Source organism: Strix aluco, chromosome 4, assembly GCF_031877795.1.
Source record: "Strix aluco isolate bStrAlu1 chromosome 4, bStrAlu1.hap1, whole genome shotgun sequence".
NCBI lineage: Eukaryota > Metazoa > Chordata > Aves > Strigiformes > Strigidae > Strix > Strix aluco.
This window is the reverse complement of record NC_133934.1, coordinates 23,913,205-23,933,211: the sequence shown is the minus strand read 5'-3', so window position 1 is coordinate 23,933,211 and position 20,007 is coordinate 23,913,205.

Below are 20,007 nucleotides of genomic sequence, written 5' to 3'. Positions count from 1 at the left end.
TTCTATAGGATGTAGTTTTCTTATAATTTCTTCTCTATTACATGTTATATCTTTATGATAAATATATTTAAAACGTACTATTTCTAGAATTACAAAATCAACAACTGAAAACAAACATATAGCATATTTGCATTAGTATTCATTAGTGTGTCTTTTTTTCTCTTATCTACTTTATTCTATACTACACTTATAGCTTTTTACAGTAGAGATTACCCTTTCCCCATGTCAGTATTATAGGCAAAAAAATAGAGTCTTCATCCATAGCTGGATTTCCTAGACAATAGTTCAATTAAGATTAATTGCAGTGCTAACATCAACACAATATTATTTTATAATCATTATTATTTTTCATTGTTATTATTATTATTATATGAAACCTTTGGTAAATGTTGAACACAATGGAAAGTAAATTAAATAGAAGCCACTAAAATTAAGTGCCATCAACACATGAAGGGAATTCTAATGAAGTGCCATCAACAGTCATGTTCTGTTATTACTGGTATTAACTTAATGACAAGTAACACCAGAAAAAAACGTACAGAAATAGTAAATATAGTACTTTTGACTTTCTTTGTGTGAAATATTTGGGTTTGGCCCAAATGATTTCCTATTTTGTGTGTGTTTGTAGACATTTTCTAGTCTAAAGTTCTCATGCTTCAGAAATACCACTTGACAATATTTCTGCAGTAGTTAAAACCTGGAAAAAAGCAGATATTTGTTTTTGTGCAGTTGGTTATTTGCATGTTTAAATAAACACATATTCTGCCTGTGAATCCATGAGGCTGAAGTGGAGCAGGAAGTAGAAAGATTTTCCCCATACAGGGAAAATATAATTTGTTCCATTTAAGATATTTAAAAAGAGAAAAAAAGACAAAAGAGAACCAATACAACACTTTTTAAGCCATATGACAAACGTGAGCTCTTTTCTTTTTCTCAATGAGGCAAAACACCATGCAGTTTTACACATAAATCATCAAAAAACTGAGACCTTAACTCATACTAAAATAAACTCAATTCAATTACAGTAAATAAACACAAGGTATTTTCTTCAAATTATTTTCAGATTACAGTCTGGGGGAAAGTTTCTAAAGAAAAAAACTCACCTGACAACTGTGGTTGAAAGATGAAACCAAATTATTACTGTTACAGTTCTTCATTTTCATCTAGGAAAAAGCAACCTGATTGCAAATCTTCTAATGGCTTCATAATATAAATGAAGGCAGAAAAAACATCAACAGAAACAAAACTAAGTTCAGCATTAGAAGCATCCTTGAAAATATGCATACCTCAATGCCAGACAAAAAAGTCAACATATAAATTAAACATTTACAGGGACCATTCTGGAAAACAAAGCAATTTTACCAAAGCTATGTGACAGACGTCTACAGCTAAACAGTTTAATTTATACAGTATTTGTATGTCATGAATTGAAAAGACCATTAATTTCACCTTTTTTTTTTTTTTTTTTCCTATATGTATGCACACAACCCAGCTGATACATTCATTCATCCATTCCTGGCAGGATTCCTTTTGCTGATTTGATTCTGCAAAAGGTGAATTCCTGAGAGTGATAAGAATTATGTATGCTTTCTGTCCTCAAGATCCAGATTATTGCTTTTACATTTTCTTGCCTGTTTTATCTGTTTCCCTGTTGCTTGCCAGGGAATTTATCCTACTGCTCTAGATGTGTCTGGCTAATGTCACTGAGAGAGTCAAAGTCCATTACTTTGTATTAAGTTGAGGTAATTGCCCTGTTGTCCTGTACTAAACTGTAATGAGTGCCTTGCCTCCTCCAATACCAGGCACCAGAGCTTTAGACTGATAATCTAAGAGAAAGTGTGTTGTGCCTTAGCTTTCCACACAGTCTTTCTGCATCTGTCTGTTTCCCTGTCTTGTGAGGGTTGATGGAACCTGAGAGAGTGGCTATATGTCTTCAATTTTTTTGCAAAATGAAGTTGTGACAGATAAAATAAATGTTGGAGATGCTGCGGAGAATGAGGAGAAAGAACTGTGCAGAGAAGAAAGAGCAGAGAAAAGGACTCATAGGAATGTAAGACTGAACAGGTTGGGCCAAAACTGCAGTGAAGACCTATGCCCAAAATATACTTTATCTGGTTTAAAAGGAAACTGGTTCAATAACATGGAAAATTTTAATCACAACTATGGAGCCATTGGCCTATATGAATTGTTTGTTTATCTAGAGAGCAGGCTTACCTATATTCAAAGGAACTAGTCTAAAGAACTACCTATGGATATCCTTATCAGTGACAGGAAAGTCAGAAAAGAATTATTGTTAATTATGGGGGAGAAGGACAGAGTTCTGTTCAAGGTTACTGCTTATCTCTATGGCAAGCTGAACAGTTATTCCAAAGATTGTGACAGCATTCTCTGGTTCTAGCAGAACTTGTATCTAAAAAGCTGTTCACACATCCTTCTTTTCTGTTACTTTTTTTGGACATTTACACTCTCCTTAAAAAGGTTTAAGGTAATACTAATACTGTTATCATCACTCAAGTAGCTACTGTACAGGATTTGTTCAGCTCCTGGTGGTTTTCTTTTATTACTCTAATGGGTAAAAGCCACGATACTATGTTTCATAAAGTTAGAAAGCAGTTGGAATCATGCAATGGTTTGTGAGTGCTGGGCTAATGAGGGGACATCATAAAAGAAGCAGTTAAACACAGATATAGAACAAAGAGTAACTTTGTGAAGCATGACAAAAAACCATAGGTATCTGAGCCATAACCTACTAAGTTCCAACACAGGATCCTACAGTTAATACTGAATTAGTCATCCAGTATATTGGAAAGAAACATTCTGTGTAGAATTTAAGTATGTATTTAACATTAAATTTTTCCTTGATTAGGGATTGACTTAAATGAATGGTTAGTGCTTTCCTGAATTGTGTCCCCAGACCTACAAATGAACTGTGCAGGATATGTTAGGTAATCCAGTATCTTAATATTCAAATATTGCAAATATCTTAATATTCAAATATTGCATAACATTTTTCAGCATCTTTTAAGGAGACTATCTTTTGAATAGGGCTCTTGATATAAATTAGTGTCTCTGTTACTAGGGCACAAATACTTACTTCATATTTACAAGAAAAGATGGAGTGAAGGACTGACTTGCTGGGGAGATGAATTACCATAGCTGTTTATTTGACTATGTGCCACCAGTAAGAAAACCTAGAAAAAATAACATACAGATTATATTCCACCTTAAAATCAATGGCTGACAACCTTTTATGTTGTTTACTTTTCCAAGTTTTTGACAAAGTCATTACATCTATTTTTACATAAGGTACACACCTCTTTCAGGCTCAGTGAAAGCTTTTTTATCCACATACAGTGAATACCTATAAAAACCCCTTCTACTATAAAATATATAATGTTTGTAAAACTTCTATTTCACTTGTGTTTTCACAATACAAATTAGAAACAAAAAATACAAATAATATCTGTAAACATCACCTAATGAACTATTTATTTCCTCATTTTTTGTAATTTTTTCAGTCTTTTTTCAAAATATTAAGAGAGGATTTGCTATTTTTTTTTCTGATTTCTTTTTAAAAGCAATGTGTAAGAAAGGTAATTATGTAACTGACTAATCCACCAGAACTTCTGAACTCCTTGCTCCAGTTTATTTCAGTGGTCATCCTGACTGCAAAGGATAAGCAAGATACACCCTATCATGCATTTTGCACTCCATAAACCTCTTCAAATCACTGAATACCTAATCAGTGAAAACCTTCTAGAGGCTTTATGAGTTCCACTCCTGAGAAATTTAGATTTTCATCCACTTTCCTTATTTAAAAAATGTTTTATTTTGGGGGGGGGGGTGGGGAATCAAACTGCATTTTGAAAGTTGTTTGCCTCATAATAACAGTTTCTCTACAGTAATCTCATATTCTCTTATTGCTTTCTAATTACTACTTAGCAAGCAGATTAAGTTCCATTGTGTTCCAAAGTAGCTTTAACTTGCTGTACTGCTTATCAATATAACCAGCTGTTCAGTGGTAGATTCAGTGATGACGGCATTTTAATTGCTTTTTTCGTTTGGCTAAGTAAGTTCAGATGGTCACTAATTAGTTCTGTCATGCTGAGGTAGTTTTGTTATGAACAATGCAATCAGTGTTTCATTGAAAAGACAACTTTCCAGAGATCAACACTGCTTAATTATCCCTAGGAATCCGTCCTCAGTTTCTTTATTTGTTATTGCTGACATGAGTAAGGTGACATGAATTAAACTGAACTGCCACTTAAAAGAAAGCTTCTGCTAGTGCACATAATGATTTCTCATTTTTCTCTGCTCAAAAGCAATCAATTGAAACAGTCATAAAGACTTATTCTTTATTAAGGTCTATGCTTTGCTTCAGGGCAGCCCAAGTTATTTCAAAATTATAAGGCATTGAAGCATTTTATGTTATTCAAACTTGTGTCTGTGTTTCTCTTACATAAAACATGATGAGATGACTAGGTTTTTCTTAGGTATTTTCATCTCATTCTACGGAAGAAAGTAGTCCTCCTGAAATACCAGAAAGAAGCAATAATGACACTTCTCTTCAAGATGGAAAAAACAAACAAACAAACAAACAAAATGCCATCAAAAAACCCCCAAATATTAGTTATGTTTTCAGTATTTACTTTTATTAAAACTCCATGGATGATTTTTTTTTAATAATATAATAATGGTTCTAGTTTTTGTAGTTCAAAAAACTCATTCATAGTTGGGGACAAAAACATCAATGGAACTCTACAGATTTTCTTACATTTTTTAAATAACTTTTTTTCCTCCTCTTTTCATTAGAGATCTTCTTTGTCAGATATTTTATAATGCTTGTTGATATAAAAGCAAATGCATAATGATTGCATCATTGCTAAAAAGTCACTAGTGAAATATCATTGCTGTGGTAAAAATATGCAAAACTTTCTTGAAAACACCTCTGGAATACTAAGAAACTGTCTAAAACGGACACTATGAAACTCAGCATTTGTGTAGTAAGGAATTCTTTAGTTCATTCCTTCATTCTTTAGCATTTTCTGTAGCTTTTGGTGTGGAACAGTGTCTCTTGACATTCTCACGAACTTGTATCTGTTTCAGTTCTATGTTTTTAGCACAAATATGTGGGAATATCCAATGTTATTTTATTTTGAAGAGACAATTTATGGTCTTGAGCTACCAATGACTGTTTCAGATGGCTGTGGGATCAAATCTCTAAAGGATTTTTGATGTAGGATGTGAAAAAAATCAAGCTAAAAATTGCATCTTGCAGGAAAATAGGTTGCAAGAAAGGCTGGGAAAAATATGCTATTATGATCTGCCTAGGGAATATTCAGCTGCAGATATTCATCATGTCATAGAAACTCCTTAACAGCAATTTCCATCTGAAGAGCCAGATGTGAAGGTAGAACAGAAAACACAGTAACGATTATATGGCACTAAAAAGTGACTTCTCACATAGGCCACAAAACTGGGTTTATAGCAACTCAGTGAGAAGAAAATAGAAAACAAGAGTTGTATAGGTAGTGACTCCATCAAGTGCAAAGTATTGTTAATTTCTAGTGAAAAACTATTGAAATCCATTTTATAATTAAATATATAATACATTTATGCATTTGTTCCATACAAATATTTGATCACTCAACATTTTTAGGATTGTAAAGTAATTGTTCCCTGTGGACAAAAAATGATGGAAGTATAGATCAGGGATATCAATAAAAAATAGAGATAACAGGACTAGAACCATGGTAAAGGTATCTGAACTCAGTTCTTATCAAAATAGTATTTTATGTATATGAAAAGAAGTGGAGAAAGTGAGTTTCACATAAAGTATTTATAAATTCAGACCAGGAAATAAATGAACATTAAATTACCCAGATACTTCAGCATCACTAAGGACTTATTTTGAACTAGAAGAATGCTAAATCTCAGAACACTTCTTTGGGTATTACAAGACTGTGATTCTTTGTCTTTGTGAGCATGTTCAAATGGCAGAATACAGAATAATCCTATTCTTCTGAATAAAGTTAAATTTTCAGTCTATGTTAACCATAATTAGTATACAGCTTCTTTGTGATCCTAAATTTGTTATGAGTGAACTGTGATTTTCTAAAATAGTAACCCAGACATTATTTTTGCTATAAAAAAAGATATATAACCTATCATTAGAAATATTTCATTCTTAAAAAACAGTATAATATCACAATGACAGCCTTTGGGTCAAAAACAGTGACATAGGAAAGTTATTTGAGTTGGTGTCTCAGAACGCAATCTCAACCTCTTTGCACCTAATCCATGCAGCTACTTAGAGCTGGGCAAGAATAAATGTTGAGAGAGATGTGTTAGGCTATTTCTACACTACAAATAAAGCATGGTTAAAGTATGAGCTCAAGCACTGTCCTGGAAGTACCTATACTACGTAATTAACTTAACTGACACTTCCTTTCAATGTTTCCATTGTGTCAACTGGTATTTTCCCAGAAAATCCTGGGCACTGTTCAGGGCATATACATGACATGTACCACTTCCAATGGGTACTTTGAGTGTGGCAGTCTATCTTGGAGTAAAAAAAAGTTTAGTTATGTAACTATGAACCAGGTAGTTCTGTTTAGACTCAGAACCACTGAACATTTCCTGTCAGTAATATAGGCCTTGCTTAAGTTCTATGCTAGTTCTATATTAAGGACTGTAAAGAGGCACATCGGTCACTTAGGATTCAAAGTATGAAGTCAATCACACCTTTTAGAACACAGTAAGTTTTTAAAAAGACTGTACTATCTTTATAAGAAAAAGATTAGGGAATCTGGTCAGAATCATAGCACCAGGGATTTAGTTTTCTTCTTTGCCTAAGGATACCAAACCTCATATCTTTCACAACATAAGCATTGTTATTTTGTGTTATTATACTATATTATTATATTATGACAAATCTGGTTATAGGCAAAAAAGAAGGCATATGTTTTCAAAGCCAAGAGTTTATTTTTAATATGATGGAAATCTTAACATTCTAATAAAAAAGAATTATTACTCAGCATTTAATTACTGGGGAAAAAAAAAAAAAAAAAGGGAAAAAGGGAAAAAAGGGAAAAGAGAAAAAGACTATTATTAAATGAAAAAAAAATATCAAAACCAATAATATAGTTCAAATTTTTATATGTACGCTTCTTACTATCTAATCCTTTTTTCTGGAATTATGATCACCTTTTCATGGCTGCTTGGGGTCCTAATGCAGATAACTTCAGAACAGGGTAGGGGGGTAGGGGGCAGGGTGTTGAGAGGACGATGGTAGCATGAGTCCTCAGTATCCCAAATACCTCACCAGGAGGAGTGTGATGTTGATGGAGTCTTCTTCCTCACACTGGGATCTGCTTGGACTCCTTTTTATGTTTGCTAACATGTTTTTACACTTTGTTATTTCTCCATTGATCTGCAAGTCCACATTACATTTGACTATAACATATACGTCATGGTTTACATATGTTTGATCATATTACTTTACTCTCCGTGTTAACCGTAAAACTTTTTTGTCCATCTCAACATCTCCATTTCTTCATCTGATCACTGGGGAGTTATTTTTATCCATGGCATCTCTGGTGTCTGCCTGGGCCCCATCTCTTATCATCTCATGCCTGTAGTACTGCACACTGCACCCTCTGTCCCCACTTCTCAAGGTCTCTACTGTCATACCAGGGCTGCATCATTGTACTTGCATCGTTACTGTAGAGTAATGTACTTGCACTATGCCATTATTGTAGGCTCAAAACCATCTTATTCTTGTCTTATTCTACAGATAACAGCTACTTGTTGCTACTAAATATATAAAAATAAATGGTTTTACCATACTAAAGTAAGCAAAACAAACTAGCCATAAGCATCTGGTCATTAGGAAAAATGTTGTTACAGATAAATGAAGTGAAAACAAAGCTCCAGACAGGACAAGACAAGTTCAGACTGAGCAAATCTGACATGTCTTCATCCTAAGACCTTGCAAAGTCAGCGCAAAACCTGGGGCTTCTTACTAGTTAAGGCAGAACTCTATTACTGGGCTACAGGGGTCTATTTATGGGATGTAAAGGCATGGGGTCAATGGCAGTCCACTATAATCAGATGAATTTGTATCATTGTAGGGAAAATAGTGTAAGAGGCATTGTAACAGTAGGAATAAGATTCTTAATCACTTATAGCAAGAAAAATATCTGCAGGATAGTTAAATCTCAGTTCCTGACCCCAGAGTTATTTCTCTAGATTTTCTTTCTTCTAGGATGAGTAGTTACAACATCTTCTCAAGAGGTAAGAGATACGGGATTGAAATCCTTAACTATGTTCAGAAGTGCCTTGATGCCTCTAGGACTTCTGATGATAATACCTTAATGCTTCTGAAAGTCAAGCTTTCAAATGAACAGTCAGGTGGGAATCTTCAGTATCGCAGCTTTAAAATCTTCATCAGCCCTACTTTGAGCACCTTTCTTTTGAGAAAAAAACCATGAAAATAAGACACCACTTTCTATAGACTTCACTACATAAATCCAACATTTCAGGCTAATTCCATTTGCCTAAAAGCACATCAGTCAAAGCATGGAGGAAATCATTTACATCATTTAGAACACAGAAGGTTTTAAGAAAGACTGCACTGTTTTGTTTTTAAAGAATAAACTGTATACACGTAACTGTAATTTTCCCTTCAGTAGTGATTTGGTCACATGATACAAGTGAAAGAATTGGTCAAATTATCATTATATATCCTGCTATGATCCAGGTTTCTGGTTAGTTATGAAAGGATACATCAGTAAGGACCCTATGTTCATTATGTCTGGATGTCAACACTTAAATGATTTGTAAAATGTACCAATTTTAAAAATTTTATTTTCATACTATATTAAAACATCATGTAAAATAGTTTAAAATGTCAAAAGCCTTTTACATCAATCTTTATAATGTTTTGGCCTGCAACTTCTTCTGAGTTATAGCTGAATGTATAATACAGTACAGAAGCTCAGAAGTGACACCATCCACTGGGGAAACATGCCCAGACTACTATGAGTCAGTTAGAGATGGAAATCAAACTGGCTACTCAATATCAAAAGCTTCCAAATATATTTAATCAGATTATATCACCTTCCTTAGCAAAAAGACTTGACATTTCAATAAGCATTGCAATAAACATACACAATAAGTGTAAGAAAATGGCTTTAATGTATTTCATTGATGAAATATCTTTTGAACTGTGTAAGAAAATATACTACAGTGATGAACCCCCAAGCTGTAGACGGAAAGGCAACCTAATAATTCTCTGCACTATCCACAGCAAGCTTGACATACTACTTTTTAATGCATATTATTTTCTGCGTACATCAGAGCAAAAGCACATGACAAACCATGATAAATTAATATCTTTTAAGAGGCTTTCTTGAACCCCAAGAACTGATTGTTCCTGTAACTGGAACTGGCTTATTGCTGGTTTAGGAACTGAACAGTAATAGTCACCCTAGAGGCTTATTCCACGTTTACCTCCATGAATCAGCAAATTTTGACACTTTAAACACATTTTACATGCATTTGTTACACTTTCACTTTTTATAATGATTACTTTATGAACACAGAGCAAGGTACTCTCAACAGACACCACATAGTTTTCACACTGTGGTATTCATTTCAGGCAGGCTGAAGGGTAGCCAGAGGCAGCTCCAAAGTCAGTCCTGGTGAGGGGAACCAGGCTTAGACACAGTCCCAAGATGGCTGGGCAGGGCCTTGTGGATGGGCTGAGGCTGGGTCGGGACTAGGCCCACAGGTAGGGTCTTGCTTGGCTGGGCCCATGGCCAGTCTGGACCCATGGCCAGTCTGGGCAGTGCTGTGGGGACCTGGAGACCAGCCCTGCTGCAGTGTTGCTGAGGCAGGGACTGATGGCTGTGGGTGGCGAGGGAGGGGCTGAACAGGGGTTCTGGGCAGGGTGGGGGAGGCCCTAGGATGATGGTCGGGGACAGTCAGGCCCTGTCAAGCCTTTTACCTCACCTGCTTTAGCCAAAACTGTCTGAATCCCTCCTGTGGTAAAGGTCTGACCAGCAGAGGTCACTGTGAAACAGACGTCCTTTCTGTCAGCTGAAACTGGGGGAGGATCTTGTGTAACTTCTGAATTTTAGTTCTAAACCAGTGAGAAGGAAGCATTTTATATATTAGTAAATGCGTTAAAAAAAACCCAAGCAAACTTCAAGACTGAAAAGAAAGACATGAGGGATGCCGGTGACACCAGAAAGCCCTTTTTCCCTCCTTCCATGAAGACTGAAGGACCCAGGGGGACTTTGGAAGTCTGAGCAAAATGCCAGAAGAAAGAGATCAATACTAAAAAGTTTTGTATACTAGTTTTAACTCTATTATAAAAGGACTTTTCTTTATTAATTGAGTAGTTTGGACAAAAGTGTTAGTATTGTAACTTGACCAATTTTTTTTTTTTTTTTTTTTTTATTTTGGTTTGACTGATAAAATATTAGCTGATCTAAGAATAAATTCTTGGCTCCCTATTATAGAATGTGCACGCCTTTTTTTCTCATATCAAGAATTTGAGTGTAACACTGCCCAAGAATTTTACAAGCTCAGGATTTTTATTTCCCGGTAATGTTATGTCCAAATAAATTATGAAATACTAAAGAACATCTGAAAAGCTAACAAAATATATAATTTTCGCTAATAAAGATAAAATGGAATGACCTAGCTAGTTTTAAGGGCATAGTATGATTAAAGACAATCAATGAAAAATCTGTCATAAGTGAATCAGAATTCAATTATTTAAAATTGAGGTTAGTATTAATTTCTACTGGAATGCCTCTATGAAGAGAAAAAGAAAAAAACAACACCAGGTTTTGGAAAGCAGTCATATTTATTTGATTGCTAAGATTACTCTCCAAGTGTAATTTGCATAAAGTTTGCTAGGCTTTGTATTTGTTCTACATTTTCTACTTAAAAGTGTCACTTAATATGAGAAAATATTTGGTAATATGGCAGGTCTTCTGAACAACAGATTCTAGAAATTAGAGAAAGGAAGTTATTATTGAATAAAAATGTATTTGATGTGTGTCTAATGGAGTTTATGTTAAATTAATTGAAATAAATCCATAATAGCTGCTGTTAAAATCTACTGATGATACAAAGGTAATTTGAAACCGTGTAAATAAGACCAAGAACGGAAACAACATATGAAGCAGTCTGTCTATGTAAACTGGATCTACACAGTCAAAGATTTGAATGAAACTTTTACTGAAGTTGATAAAAAAGATGTATGTGTAGAAACAAGGAACATAGACCATATCTATAAAAGTATAACCTTTATCCAGAAGAACAACTTTGAGAATGATCTAAGGATCACAGCTGTGAAATTGTTACCAAGCCTTCCCTCTGTCCAGGCCCATCTAATAATCCAATTCATATAATTATCAGTCTGAACCATCTCCATTTTGCAAAAGGCACTTAATATTCATTCGGAAGAAAAAGACTGAGAGGAAGACTCTATAGTCTAACTCTTAAGAAGTTCATCTGTTCTGAAGACTATTTCTGTGTTGCACACTAAACAATTACACACAAAATTCATCAGTAGCATCAGGCAACTGGATTTGGAAGCTTGTGTTAAGCTTTAATTTTAGCAACTCCAGTCAAATCCACAGTACTGGTTATTAAATACACTGCCTACAGTTTCTGAATACCCAAAACTGAAAAATTATTTGCAAGCCAGTGGAAACAGTGGCTGAATGAGAACACCTAGAAATAAGCTCTAGATTCTTAGAAGTATAGAAGAGAATTATGAATTGGATAATGATTTGGAATACTTTAATTGTCTTGCTTATAAATTTTTGCCACTATTGCATCCCAGACTGAGTACTACATGTTGTATAACATACTCCTGCCTGAGAGTCTCATAAATCTCTTCAACTTGTTCACAGAAGCTTTCACTGTATTTCTATTAAAATTAATACAAAAGAAATTATTATAACAGAATTTTCTGCCAATATTCTGCCTTATAAATATTACATATATGAACATGCACTCCTTATGCTTGAAAATTTTAACATTTTAATGAACTGGGCCGAAACTCACATTCCACATATTTCCATTTCATTTTCTAGTAAAAAAATAACCTTATGTATTTCTATTTTTTTTGATACTTTGTCTTGCAAATAATGCAAGATAGTCCCTTCACTCTGCCTATATTAGGAAAACCACAAGTTGATGGCATTCAAATGAATGTAAAAAAAGGCATAAGATGGTGATAAGATATGAAATAATAAAATATCTTCAAAACAATTTTATAAATCACTTGTTCCTAGAGCTATGTATCAAAATGTATATCTTAGATAATTGATTGTGTAAAATCCTGTTCCTAATGGAAAAGATTATTTTGAAGCTACAACCATTCTACATTGAAATGTTTGCTTCATGTCTTAATACCAACTAGATATATTCTAGAGGTTTTTTTGTTTTTAAGATAAACATGTCATAAATGAGCATTTCGACTCAGAGAAGAAAATAATAATAGTGATTAGAAAAATGCTAAAACCCCTTCCCAAGGGAAGTCCTCCAAAACCTCTCAAACAGAATCTGTGTTCAGTAAAGTATTTTTGAAGAATGATTCTCATGACAAAACCCAACTAAGTAAAATACCTCTTGGTAAAATGTTTGAGAGAATCTCTTTAGACTCTTCTCTGATAGTTCTGTCTCTTTAAAACATCAGGCAGAATCCGAAGAGCTAACAGAGAAGTACTCCCACGTATTGCATCATCCAAGCTAGGTCAAACACATTTCTGTATTGAACTGCACACAGCTGCTCCCTCATTTACTTCATCTTATGAGTAGCTACTCTTCCACACTGCAATGGATAATCTCCTAGTATAGGCAAAGCATTGTTCTGAGACCAGGTTGAAAACCAATGGTTTGTGTTCAATTTACCTGTAGTAAATTGCTTCATATTCTCTGTGAAGTACTCTTATGAATTGACATTATTAATTCTATCACAAACTAAGCGTGGTTCTGGTTTTGAAGCCATCAATAATTTTATGGTGTTAAAATCAAGCCTCTTATTCAGTGGAATGAGAATATGGGAAGATCAAAGTCCTTGTGCCATTCTTTTTCACGTAGAGCTGAAAGCTGCCACAAACCCAACATATTTTGCTTAGCAGAAGATTCTCATGGTGGAGGCTTAGTTACGTTGCTCATTGTTTAGATTTGCAGGTATGTGTAATATACACTGTTCTGCAGAACGAAATAAGAGAAGTTCCTTTCCACAACATTTTATTAATAAGTTTATTAATGACACACACATGATGAACTTTGGCTAAGGAAAGAACAAATTTAGCAGTAGGGTTTTTTTTCACAGAATCACAGAATCATTCAGGTTGGAAAAGACCCTTGGGATCATCAAGTCCAACCATCAGCCCTACTCTATAAAGTTCTCCCCTATACCATATCCCCCAGCATCTCATCTAAACGACCCTTAAACACATCCAGGGATGGTGACTCCACCACCTCCCTGGGCAGCCTATTCCACTGTCTGACCACTCTTTCTGTGAAATTTTTTTTCCTAATGTCCAGTCTGAACCTCCCCTGTTGCAGTTTAAAGCCATTCCTTCTTGTTCTATCGCTAATTACCTGTGAGAAGAGACCAGCACCAACCTCTCTACAGTGTCCTTTCAGGTAGTTGTAGAGAGTGATGAGGTCTCCCCTTAGCTTTCTCTTCCTCAAACTAAACAGTCCCAGCTCCTTCAATCACTCCTCATAGGATTTGTTCTCCAGGCCCTTCACCAGCTTTGTTGTCCTCCTCTGCACTCGCTCCAGCACCTCTATATCTCTCTCGTATTGAGGTGCCCAAAACTGGACACAATACTCCAGGTGTGGCCTCACCAGTGCAGAGTACAGGGGGACTATCACCTCCCTACTTCTGCTGGTCACACTATTTCTAATACAAGCCAGGATGCTGTTGGCTTTCTTGGCCACCTGGGCACACTGCTGGCTCATGTTCAGCTGCTTGTCAATTAGAACCCCCAGATCCTTTTCTTCCAGACAGCTCTCCAGCCACTCCTCCCCAAGCCTGTAGCGATGCATGGGGTTGTTGTGGCCCAAGTGCAAGACCTGGCACGTGGCCTTGTTGAAGCTCATCCTGTTGACACTGGCCCACCAATCCAATCTATCCAAGTCTCTCTGTAGACCCTCCCTATCTTCATGCAGATTGACACTCCTGCTTAACTTGGTGTCATCTGCGAACTTACTGATGATACACTCTATGTCCTCATCAAGATCATCAATAAAGATGTTGCACAGAAATGGTCCCAACACCTAACCCTGAGGAACACCACTTGTGACTGGTCACCAGCTGGATTTAGCTCCATTGACCACCACTCTCTGGGACCGTCCAGCCAGCCAGTGCTTGAACCAGCAGACCGTTCACTCATCCAGGCCATGGGCAGCCAGTTTTTCCATGAGAATTCTATGGGGAACTGTATCAAATGCTTTTCGAAAATCCAGGTAGATAATATCCACAGCTTTTCCCTCATCCAATAGTCAGGTCATTTTGTCATAGAAGGAGATCAGGTTTGTCAGGCAGGACTTGCCTTTCATAAACTCATGCTGACTAGGCCTGATCCCTTGGTTGTCCATTATATGACTTTTAATGGCACTCAAGATGACCTGCTCCATGACCTTCCCTGGCACCGAGGTCAGACTGGCAGGTCTATAGTTTCCTGGATCCTCCTTTCTGATCTCTTGTAGATGAGATATATACTTGCCACCCTCCAGTCCAGTGGGACCTCCCCAGTTAGCCATGACTTCAGGTAAATCACGGGAAGTGGCTTGGTGAGCACATCTGCCAAATCTTTCAGCACCTTTGGGTGTAACCCATCCGGTCCCACAGACTTGTGTGCATCCAAGTGGTGTAGCAGGTCTCTGACCACCTCCTCTTTACTTGTGATTACCTCATTCTGCTTCCCCTCCCCATCTCCTAGCTCATGAGGCTGGGTGTCCAGGGAACAGCCAGTTCCACTGATAAAGACTGAAACAAAGTAAGCATTATGGTTCACCTTACTGGAGGACCTTTACATGCATGAATTTTTTTTTAGGTTATACACTAAGGAAGTGTTTGAAGAACTGTAATTATCCTTATCAGCTGTGTATGGATATACATAGGAGGCTAGTCTAATATCACAAGTAGGATATGTTAAATTAGGAATAGGCACACAAGCTATTCTCCCTGAGATGCAAAATAAGGCCTCCTTCACCACTAGTTATGCATATATCATCATGCACTGTTGTGATCTGGTTTATCTGAGAATCAATTTCAGTGAAAATTAGTTATACTACAGAGTGCTGAATCTTCAAACCATTTAATACTAGGATACAATATTTTCTTCATAAATGAATATCCTACATATAAAGAAATATCTGCCTCTACACATATATGTGCATATAATTAGTGCATATATGAATGTGTCTTCACTGACATTGCTTCTAGCCATTTGGCTTAATGAGATTGCAGATGAAAATAGTAGAGCTCCTCAAATACCCCAGCAAAAACCTCCTCAAAATAGACATGGCTGATAATACCTGTTTCATTACATAAACCTCCTTTCCCTTCTGTTGGTACTTGAAGATTAGTGAAATTTAGAAGTGTTGACATTGAGACTGTCAGAACTCAGTATCCTGTGGTGCACATCATCAGGTGTTGAGACTACCCAAACAATTAAAACTTTCTAATTATTACGGAGGAAAATTAAAAAAAAAAACCAAACCAAAACAAAAAAACTATACCACCATGGGAAAAAGAAGTCCCTCAGTCACTGAAATTTATTACATCTAAACCTCTCTGACTTCTATCTTCAACATTCCATTCCTTGAAGAATCTTCTTGTGCTGGGGGAGGGGGGAAGGTGGGAGGTGAGAATCTCAACAACAAATGGCTTAATAGAATGTCTGTTTTAATAGGACAGAACAACAAGAAGAATACAGATAATGAGTAAATCTTAGGTCCCTTCAGATGCTGGGAACCCATCTATTTTGCAGTATCGGATAGACCTGAGACAGATTTTCCCATGACATGATGCACAGATCCAATCTATGGAGACGTTCCTCCTTCCTTCCATTCATTCCATAGTGCCCTTTGGTTTGTGTAACAAACAGAATCATAACTTCTGCTGACAGGCTGCAACATTATCTCTGTCATAATGTCCACCAGCACACAGCACAGGCTGGCAGAGGGCACTTTCAGCAGATTCCTATGTAGCAGCTACTCATGTAGGCCTCTCCTAACATACAGGCCTCTCAAGCTTAACGTACAAAGCGCAATAGGGCAGACAAGGCTTGCTCAAGATCTCTAACTCCATGATACAATGTCTTCTGCAAGGCTCCCAATACAGAGTCCTAATGCTTTCTGGGCTTATAGCATTCTTACAGACACAGGTGCCAAGAAAATCTTAATTACCTATAACCTAAATGGTGCTAGAATGTTCTTCACCAAGGTCTTATGTTCTAAATATACTAGTTACAAAAATGACAGATTACTCACTGATATATTTGGGCACCCAGCACTGCCTATCTACATGAAATTGAATGGTCTTAAGAAAGAAAAAAAACAGTGACCAATCTTTCATGAATTCCAGTTTTCTAAGTTGTGCTAGTTTCCGTTACAACTGCATAGTTACGGATTACACACATAGACTTCTAAATATGGGTAATTTTAGTCATGCAGGGACTGGGAAAAATTAATATTGTCCAAGTAGTCGACTATTTTGTGACTGGACATACTCAAAAGTTGCCATTGGAGGAAGGTGGGAGGTATTAAACTTAAATATGAATTTTCAAAAGAAAAAATCTCGGGAAATCTATCCATTGATAGTAAGAAATCATACCTTCTATTACTTTTGAAACACACTACATTTACTGAAAAAGTCATTCATTCTTACTCCTGGTTTCATATCACTTGTTTGAATTATGTTTGAATAGCTTCTATAATATATTTTAACTTACATTAGTATTTTATTTGGTTTGAGAATATAAACAAACTTGTCATAGAATTATAGAATCACAGAATGGTTTGGGATGGAAGGGACCTTAAAGATCATCTAGTTCCAACCCCCCTGCCATGGGCAGGGACACCTTCCACTAGATCAGGTTGCTCAAAGTCCCATCCAACTTGGCCTTGAACACTTACAGTGAGGGGGGCAGCCTCTACCTCCATGGCAACCTGTTCCAGTGTTCACCACCTTCACAGTAAAGAATTTCTTTCTTACATCTAATCTAAATCCACCCTATTTCAGTTTAAAACTATTACCCCTTGTCTTATCACTACATGTCCTTGCAAAAAGTCCCTCTCCTTCTTTTTTGTAGGCCCTCTTTAAGTATTAGAAGGCTGCTATCAGGTGTCCCCAGAGCCTCCAATTCTCCAGGCTCAACAACCCCAGCTGTCTCAGCCTGTCTTCATGAGAAAGGTGCTCCAGCCCCCTTATCACCTTCGTGTCCCTCCTATGGACTTGCTCCAACAGGTCCATGTCCTTCTTACGTTGGGTGTCCCATTGCTGAACACAGTACTCCAGGTGGGCTCTCACAAGAGTGGAGTAGAAGGGGAGAATCACTTCCCTTGACGTGCTGGTCACACTTCTCTTTATTTGGCTCAGGATACGTACGGTTGGCTTTCTGGGCACATTGTTGGCTCATGTTGAAATTCTTGTCAACCACCACCCCCAAGTTCTTCTCTGCAGGGCTGCTCTCAATCCACTCATCACCCAGCCTGTATTTTGCATTGGGTTTGACCCAACCAATATGCAGGACCTTGCACTTGGCTGTGTGGAACTTCATGAGGTTTGCACAAGCCCACCTCTCAAGCCTGTCAAGGTCCCACTGGGTGGCACATCCCTTCCCTCCACTGTGTTGCCACACCACACAGCTTGGTGTCATCAGCAAACTTGTTGAGGGTGCAATCAATCCCACTGTCCATGTCACAGACAAAGATGTTGAACAGTGCTGGACTTACAACATCACCACTTATGAATTCTTCTGTTTTTAAAGACCATTTCGAGAAAGTAAAAGTTTGTTGATTTAACAGCGATAGACATTGTGCAATACTGTAATTTTATTTGTCTGCTCTCTGTATTGAAACACCACATAACTGTAAAATATACAGATTGTAAAAAAGTAGTTGAACTGTGATGCAACGAGCACTCAATAAAATTTTCAGTAGCAATTCTGTTTGGGACCTTTCTCCATTTTTATCATATATCTATTTTTAAAGCTACTAACAATTTTTGTTACCAAGAACTTCCATAAAATAAAACTTAGATGCAGTGAACTGATATTGTATAAACATGAGGTAATGTTTATTATGAGCCTGATACCAAGTCATAAATCAAAAATAGATGGTAGGATCATTTGATCTCTCATCATTGTTCATCATATTGTTTTGATAAGCAAATGAAAAAGAGTAACTTAATTGAATTGAAATAAAATCAGTTCAATGCCATCAGAGTGCGAACAGGAGAGAAGTTTGATTGATATGCTTGGAAGGGGTTTTTTGATGTGTTTGTAATGCTTTATTAATTTTTTTATAGGTATAGTTAATTGCCTGTCCAAGCAAATTACTTTCTCCAGAGACATAAATGCAGGTGCTGTAATGGTTTCTGTATTTAGACAATGTGTGTCTCTTTAATATAGATATATTCTGTACAGAATTAAGATAGGAAGTACAAAAATATTATTGGGAAACTATATCATAATAGTTCAAAATTTTCATGGACTTGTATCTATCTATTCCCTCTTGACTGGCAGTATATACTTGGCAACAAATATCCTGACTTCACAGCCAAAGTGAAAATGTGATTGATATGGATTGGAACGCTAAGAAATGGCCACACAACATTAAAATCTCACCATCTTTGCCTTGAACAATATTCTTAGATTCCACAAATCAACAAAACTATTCATTAATATTTATGGTGAGCATGCATACTTTTTAATTTAAATATAAATTCTTTAGATTTCTTGTCAGAATATTGTCAAGGCAGAGAACAATCTAGAGAGTGCGTCCATTCAGAAAGGCAGTCTCCTATGAACAAATTTTTTGTATGAAAGGTAAACAATTTATCTATTTAAGATATAGTGGTTTAGGTTGTTAAGAGGACAAATTCAGTCTGTTTTAACCATTGACATGATTTTCAGAATACTGACAATAAAAACACACACTATGCAGTCTTAATTTCAGCCTTCTTTGTCAAAAGCCTAATCTCCATACTTTGTATTCTAAATCATTCAAAGTACTAAATCCATTGAAGACTTTGTCACGTCCTGCTCAGCCGAGGGAGACAAGTGACTCATATTTGCAAATCCCCAACGGAACGGACAACAAATCTCCAAGTCCAAACAATTATTAACTACCCACAATGTACTAATTGAACACACAATAATTGACTAAGTATATAGCAAGTGGTGGCAAGCAATACCATATGCCTTGCATTTCTTAAAGGGAAAGGGAAAAGAGGGAGATAGAGGGAATGGGGAAATTCAGATCACCGGTCTGGGTTTCTGCGCTGATCACGCCAGCGAGTGTTCCAGGAGGTAGCCATCTTTTTTGCTTGCATCCGTCTTCTTTGCTTCACTGTACTCTCCAGGGCCCAACCCTTTCTTCCCCCGCCTTGATTTATACACACTTTCCTTGTGTCTGTCCCCTAGGTCGACCCACATACCTACGTATCCCATGTACGGGGAGGGGTAAGGTGTTTCATGGGATGATGTAATTAGCATGATCATGTTAGCCTTCATTAGCATATTGAGGGGTGTTAACTTTAATATGCATTTCATGGATAATGAAGCAAAGGTCATTCACCAGACAGATGCCCCTTGAAATTTGGCCAGGTGCACCAGAGCAGAGCCGTCCTGTCTCCACAGGTCTCCCTCCTCTAGCTGCATCTTGTGTTATTCGGGCAGCCTTATCAGCTTCAACCTCCACACTATCCACCCTGTGATTCATAGTTTTGTCTTGCAA